The following is a 7,416-nucleotide window of genomic DNA, read 5'->3' as shown; positions in this document are numbered from 1 at the left end:
ACCATATGCTATAAAAACTCCATGGCCCACCTGTGCCACAGCAAATGTTTTCCTGCATATCCAGCAGATAAAAAGCCATATTAAACTGAGAGTTGTACAATTAAACGCACACACATCTGTACTATACAAAAGAAAAGCATAAGATAGGTACAAAAATAAAAACCCTGAATATTATTTTTGTTTTACTTTGTGTGAAACTTGCTGGTGCGGACCTGCAGGCTAGGTGGCCCATCGAGGTGAGTCAGAATGGAGGTGGCGCTCCTTCCCCGAGCCCTGCCGCCTGGGACTGAAGCCGGGTTTATTTTGGTGAACCTCCTGAAACTTACTTATGGACACCCATGGGTCGCAGACCCCTGGCTGAGAACCACTGGTTTTGAGCCTGATTCTATTACTCTTACTTTGTTTAATAGCCCTAGATTCCATGAATGGTCCCACTCACCTCAGTAGACCAGCTGGCGGAGTAAGGAACTATCCAACGGGAATAAGGGATTCAGAATCTGATCCTTCGATCCAAGTAATGACCCCATCCCGAAGATGGCTAGGATGACATTAAAGATGTATTATCTACAAGGTGGAGGCCATTGATCCTAGAGAATGGAGGATTGCTCCTTCGCTTTTGGATTGGATTTTATACGAAGCATTGCAGAGAATTTCATCACCTTGCCTGTGTCCGTCGATGACAATGACGCCTTTGAAATTCAGCTTCAAAATCTTCAGTCCTGGCATTTGCCAACTGATTCATAGTGTGGCTCATGCTTCTGTGGAGATGTTACCTCCTAGGTACCTCCCCACCTCTTCACTGCCCCCCACAGCAACTACCGCAGCTGCTGCCATGGGAAAGTAACTTTGGGGAGGTATTGCAAAGATCACGGAAGAGAGGAAGGGAGATCAGCCGGGGATGGAAGGGCCCTATCTTTGCTTCTTTCTGAGCCCTGTGGGTTTCCTTTCAGGTTTACACACCCACAGCTGAGAGGAGTCTGCAGTGCTGCTGCCCTCACTGGCTGAAAACGACTTGAATGCCTGTCTGACCTGAGACAAACTTAATCTGGTTGTGGAGCGATGTAGACTAAGGGATCATTATGGTGCTCTGGTCTGACCTCTTATAGTGGCTGAGTTTTGGAGACTTAACTGCTGTAACCTGTCCTTTCCCCCTGTCCCTACGTGCTAGGTTAAAGCTCTCCTTCCACTCCTACACGGCCGCATTAGAGCAGGGCGGAACTGTAACAGGGCGCTGCCCTCAATTCGGTCAGGGTGCGTCTACACTGCAAAAGAGCCTGTTCTTAACTCGGGGTACAACAGCAGTGAAGACACAGTGACTCCATTTGGCTTTTCACTCTAGTTAGCAGCCTGGGTTACGGCCTACAGGGCCACCTGGGGTTGAACTTGGGCTGCTAATCTGAGTTAAAAGCCAAGTTGTCCCATCTTTGCTGCTATTTTAATCCTAGATTGTTCACCCAAGTTAAACGCAGCTTTTGCAGTGTGGACGTAACTTCAAAAGGGCCTAGAATGTTGCTGGGAGTTTAGTCTCCAGCCAGGACAGAAGAGTGTGGTCAGCTGACCAAGTATGTGACTACCTTGGAGACTATATAGAGGAATGCTCCTGGCTCAGTCTTTGGAAGAGGAAGGTTGAGGAAAGACCTGGAGGGGCAGTCCCATGAGGGGAGATGGCAGCTACTTCCTTGGCCCTCTTTCATACCACTTTACTGAAAGCTGGAAAAGCCTCTGTGGCTGGCGTCAAATATTCGGAGTTGCTTTGCTCTTGTTTGGAATCCTTTTGTGAGGATAAGGCCAGTCCTGAAGAAAGAGTTTTGGCCTGACCTCTAGTTTGGGCTCACTTACCTTTCCCAGTGGCTGTATTTATCCTGTGGCTTACAGAAATGCAGAGGTGTCCCTGGTCCATGTCACTTGTCCACACCCGATGTTTTGCTCTGAATTCTTGCTTTCCTCTGGCCTGTAAGGCAAACTGCATTGATGCAGTGCTGGGAATGCTTGTGATTTTTAACAGTCTTGCAATGTTTGGTGTGTTTCTTGGAGCCCCAGCTCCTGGACTCATGGGAATATATAAGAATCTCAGCTTTCTTTTATTTTTTAAGCAAGGGTTTTTTTATTTTAAAGTTCTTAAGGTTTGGGTGAAAAGCTTGAAAATGTGATCCAAGTCCACCCCAAAGGCTCATAAACCAGAAGGCAAATAGAGAACCCTAATGCATTGGCTTAAAAAGTATGATTTTTTTTTGTAGTGATTTGAGAGGCTTAACACAGGATTTTTATTTTATTTTATTTTTTAACTCTTGGGGTTGTTAATACTTTTGACATGGTAGAGGGTCACCCAACTTCATGGTAAACGATGTCTTTGGCACATCTTAACTTGCTTTGAGTGCACTGCTCTGTTCTGGGACTGTGCCTGGCCTTCCCGTGGTGGGTGGGTGTGTGGGTGTGTGTGTGTGTAGCTCTGAGATGGTGTTGATTGTGGCTTCTGGGGACTGCACCTGTAATTTTCTAGTGGTCCGTTCAAGGCAGCTGCCGTCTTGAGAGGCAGAGTTGACGCAGCGTGTTTAGAAGAGAGTTGTGCACAGCTTGCTCTCTTAGGCAGACTTTAGTCTTGTTCTTGAGGGCTACCCCACCCCACCCCAATTAATGAAGGTATCATGGTTGCTGTCTGTATTGTCAAACATAACACGTCCCGCTCTGGGCTGAGCATTTGGGGCAAAGATTGTATGTTTTGTACTGGTCCATACATGCGATGGGAGCTTAAATATTTAATAGAACCTGTTTAAGTACATACTTGGCTCCCACCATTTGCCAATACTTATGGATTAGCCTCACCGTGAGACAGAGGTCAGGCTCCGAGGCAGTGATTTATCCAAGTATCTGTATCTGCGGGGCAGCTGGGAATTATACCACCACCTAGCTCTAGAACTTAATGCACTTTACAAAGCAGGTCAGTATCATCCTCCCCATTTTACAGATGGGGAAACTGAGGCACAGAACGAGGATGTGACTTGCCCAATGTCACCCAGCTTGTGGCAGAGCCAGGAATAAAACCCAGGTCTTTTGAGTGCCACTCCAGTGCTCTAACCACCAAGCCTTGCTGCCTTCCAGGTCACCCAAATGCTGTCTGTTAACCACAAGATCATCCTTCCCGAGAATTTTCATTTGGCTTCATTTTGCAGAATGCACAGGTAGTTTAAATTCATTTCTCCCCCCTCCCCCCCCCAATACACTACTGCCTTGGCCATGTGTTGAGGTGCTGCCTCATATCCTAGCATGGGGCAAGTAGTTTTTGAAATCAAAAAGCATTCTTCTTTCTCCGTGTTTCATCTGCTCATCTTCCCAGCTGATCACTGTCCAATTGCCTCTACTGTAACACAGTAGCAGTCACCATCAATGCTTCTGATTGCAGCTAAGCCCGATACTAGGCAGTGTCTTTATTGCTCTGTCATCCAAGATGAGAAGCTAGAAAATGACGGGTTATGGGCTTCGGGAGCCTCCCATGCAGTGAGATATTTGGGATTCCTCGTAGCATCCTCCTGGCGGAGGCCTGCTGTGTGTCAGTCGCCTGGATTCCATTCCAGCGGCTGCAGGATGCCAAGGGCGGGCGAGTCTGGGAGTTTGATTGGCTGCACTAGCGGACCGTTTCCTTATTAGGACAGCCCTGCTCCGGAGCCGTGTGCTTTAGTGTACAGAGCTGGATTTTTGAACAAGAGACGCTGTCTTGGAGGCGTTAAAGCTCCTGTTAAGGATTAAATGACATTTAGTAGAGTAGACGTCTTCGCTACCCTGGGCCCACACAGTGACTAGTCTGTTTCCTGTTAGGGAGTTATAAGGTTGCTCTCAATAAGCAAGGATGCTCCTAAATTGTGGTCCTCCTTGTTCATATGCACCGAAATCCCCACTTCCTGCATAACACATTCCCTGCCTGCTAGCTCGAGGTTCTGGAATACAATTCCCCCAGTTCCTCTGAGAAATTCTCAGATGCTGAACTGCTCTGGGACGGACGCAGTCTGCCCTGTGCCTTCAGCTCTCCCAGCTTTGTCTCTGCTAAAACTCCAGTGGTTGACGACACAGTGGGCTGAAGTCTAAGCTACCTGACCTGAGTCAGTGGCAGGGCTATTTAAGGTTATGATTTAAGTGGTCTTAAAAAAAAAAACCAACCTTCAACAGACGGGAAGCTCTTTCAGAAAGGAGATTTTTTTTTTTTTTTTTTTTTTTAAGAAAAAAGCTTGTCTGGTTGGTAATGTGGTCTTGTGGCGAAGGCCGGAGACTGGGACTCAGGACACTTAAGTTCTATTCCTGGCTCTGCCACTGATGGATTGTGTCACGTTGGGCAGGTTGCTTCATTTTCTGTGCTTATTCCCCTCCTGCCTTTTCTTGTTCTTGTCTCTCTAGATCAGTTGTCCCCAAACTGTGGGCCATGCCCCTCAAGGGGGATGCAGAAGAATGTTTGGGGGGGGGACACATGCCAGGGGCCAGACCAGGCTCTGCAGGGGGTGGGGTAGGGAGGGAACGGCACCCAGCCCTGCTTTGCCCTCAGCCCAGCTCCGGCTCCAGTCACAGCCCAGCTCTTCCCCCTGCTCTGCCCCTAGGCCAGCTCTGTAGAGCAGGGACTATCTCTGTACAGCACCTGGCACAATGGGGCCCTGATCTCGGGGCCTTGATCCTGGGCAAGTCACTTACTCTCTCCGGCTTAGTCCCCCATCTGAAAAGAACAATTCCTGTCTCTTTGTAGATGGGAAGCTTCTCAGGGCAGGGATTTGTAGATTCCAAGGTCAGAAGGACCGTTGTGATCATCTGGTCTGATCTCCTGTGTAGCACCGGCCAGAGAACGTCCCCACAATAATTTCTAGTGCAGAGCTTTTAGAAAAACATCCCATCTTAATGTACAAATTGTGGGTGATACAGAATCCATCCCAAGCCTTGGTAAATTGTTCTGATGGTTAATTACTCTCACTATTTCAAATGTACATCTCATTGTCTAGCTTCAGCTGCCAGCCATTGGCTCGTGTTATACTTTTCTTGGCTAGATTGAAGAGCCCATTGTGAAATATTTGCTCGCCATGTCGATACTTAGAGAGTGTAATTGTCACCCCTTAACCTTCTCTTTGTTACACTCAAATAGTTCAATCTATTTAGTTTATCACTATACAGCGGGTTTTCTAACCCTTTTAATCATTTTCATGAAACTCTCTCCAATTTATCCACATCCTTCTTGAATTGTGGGCACCAGAACTGGAGACACTATTCCAGTAGCAGTTGCACCAGTGCCAAATATAGATGTGAAATAACCTCTCTGCTCCTACTTGAGGTTCCTCTGTTTTTGCATCCCAGGATCTCATTAGCTCATTTGGCCACAGCGACACACTGGGAGCTCATGTTCAGCTGATTATCTACCACAACCCCCAAATCTTTTTCAGAGTCACTGTTTCCCAGGATAAAGTCACTCATCCTGTAAGTATGACCTACATTGTTTGCTTATGTCCAGTTTACCGAGTGATCCAGATGGCTCTGCGTCAGTGACCAGTCCTTTTAATTATTTACCACTCCCCCAAATTTTGTGTCATCTCCAAACTTTATTGGTGGTAATTTAATGTTTTCTTCCAGGTTATTGATTAAAATGTTAAATAGCGGCTGGCCAAGAAACAATCGCTGATGGACCCCACAGGGGAAACACCACTCGATGACAATTCCTTGTTTACAATAACATTTTGAGACCTATCAGTTAGCCAGTTTTTAATCCACTTAATGTGTGCCATGTTAATTTTATATAATTAAAAAACTTGAATCAAAATGTCATGCTGTACTAAGTCAAATGCCTTACAGAAGTCTAAGTATGTTATCCACCAAACTTGTAATCTTATTTAAAAAAAAAAAAATTGAGGTAGTTTGACAGGATCTATTTTCCATAAACCCATGTTGATTGGCATTAATTACATTATCCTCCTTTAATTCTTTATTCATCAAATCCCATATCAGTGCTCCATTATCTTGCCTGGGATTGATATCAGGCTGACATATCTCTATGATTATCTGGGTCATCCCGTTTACTCTTTTTAAAAATTGGCACAACATTAGCTTTCATTAGTCTTCTGGAACTTCCCCTGTGCTCCAATTTTTATTGAAAATCAACGTTAACAGTCTAGTAATCTCCTTAGCCAGCTCTTTTAAAACTCTTTGATGCAAGTTATCTGGACCAGCTGATTTAAAAATAACTAACTTTAACATCCTCCTGAGATACTAGAGGAATGGAAAGAGTGTTGTCATATAATGAGATTGTCATTTGGTTTTTGTTTTTTTTCCCCCCCTAAAATACAGAACAGAAATATTTATTGAACACTTCTGCCTTTTCTGCATTATTATTGATGATTGTAACATTTCCACCTAGTAGTGGACCAATACTGGTGCATTGTCAGGATTCTTTTTGTTCCTAATATATTTAAAAAACTCCTTCTCACGGTCTTTGCTTCCATTATCAACTTTCTACAATTCCTAACTTTTTATTTATATTCATTATCATCAACTTACTCTTTCTTCTGTTTGCTTGTATACTTTTTTTTATTTTTGTATAGCTGCCTTCACTTCCCCTCTAAACCGGGTCGGTTTTTTATCCAGTACAGCCTTCTTCCTTAGCTGTGGGTTTGTGGCTTTTGGGGCATCTGGTAAGTTCTTTTTAAATGCTTCCCAATTATCGTTCATTTTTCTGATTAAATTCTTCCTCCCAGCTGATTTGGCTCATAATTGTTTTCAGCTTTGTGAAATTGGCCCTGTTAAAGCACCAGAAATACATATTATTGGTCTTAATTACTTATTACTATGCTTGCACATTATAAATGTGATCAAGTTACTATTACTTGTACCTAAGTACCGTTAATTGTTAGTTCTGTAATCATTTGCACTTTATCTGTTAAGACAAGATCTGTTAAAGGATTCCCCCATGTTGGCTTCAACACTTTTTTGAGTTAGGAAATTGTCATCCATAATGTCTCTTCAGAGACTGTTGTTAGTGCATGCTCTAAACCAGAGGTGGACAAACTACGGCCCATGGGCCACATCTAACCCGGCCCTTGAGCTCCCGGCTGGGGAGCCTAGCCCCCAGCCCCTTCCCTGCTGTCCCCCGTTTTTTGCCGTTGTGCGGGCAGTGCGCTCCTGCAGGGCAGCGTGTCCGGCTCCGGCCAACATGCTGCTCTGAGCAGCATGGTAAGGGGGCCGGGGGGTGGATAAAGGGCAGGGGGTCCCGGGGGGCAGTCGGGACAGGGAGAGGGGGGGTTGGATAGGCAGAGTCCCGGGGGGCCTGTCAGTGGGTGGGGGTGTGGATAGGGGTCGGGGCAGTCAGGGACAGGGAGAAGGGGGGCTTGGATAGGGAGTGGGGAAGCGGTTAGGGTCAGGGGGTCCCAAGAGGGGGCGGTCAGGGGACAAGGAGCA

This window comes from Malaclemys terrapin, chromosome 2 (genome assembly GCF_027887155.1).
Source record: "Malaclemys terrapin pileata isolate rMalTer1 chromosome 2, rMalTer1.hap1, whole genome shotgun sequence".
Lineage (NCBI taxonomy): Eukaryota > Metazoa > Chordata > Testudines > Emydidae > Malaclemys > Malaclemys terrapin.
The sequence above is the reverse complement of the archived record's forward strand: the minus strand, read 5'-3'. Positions refer to the sequence as shown.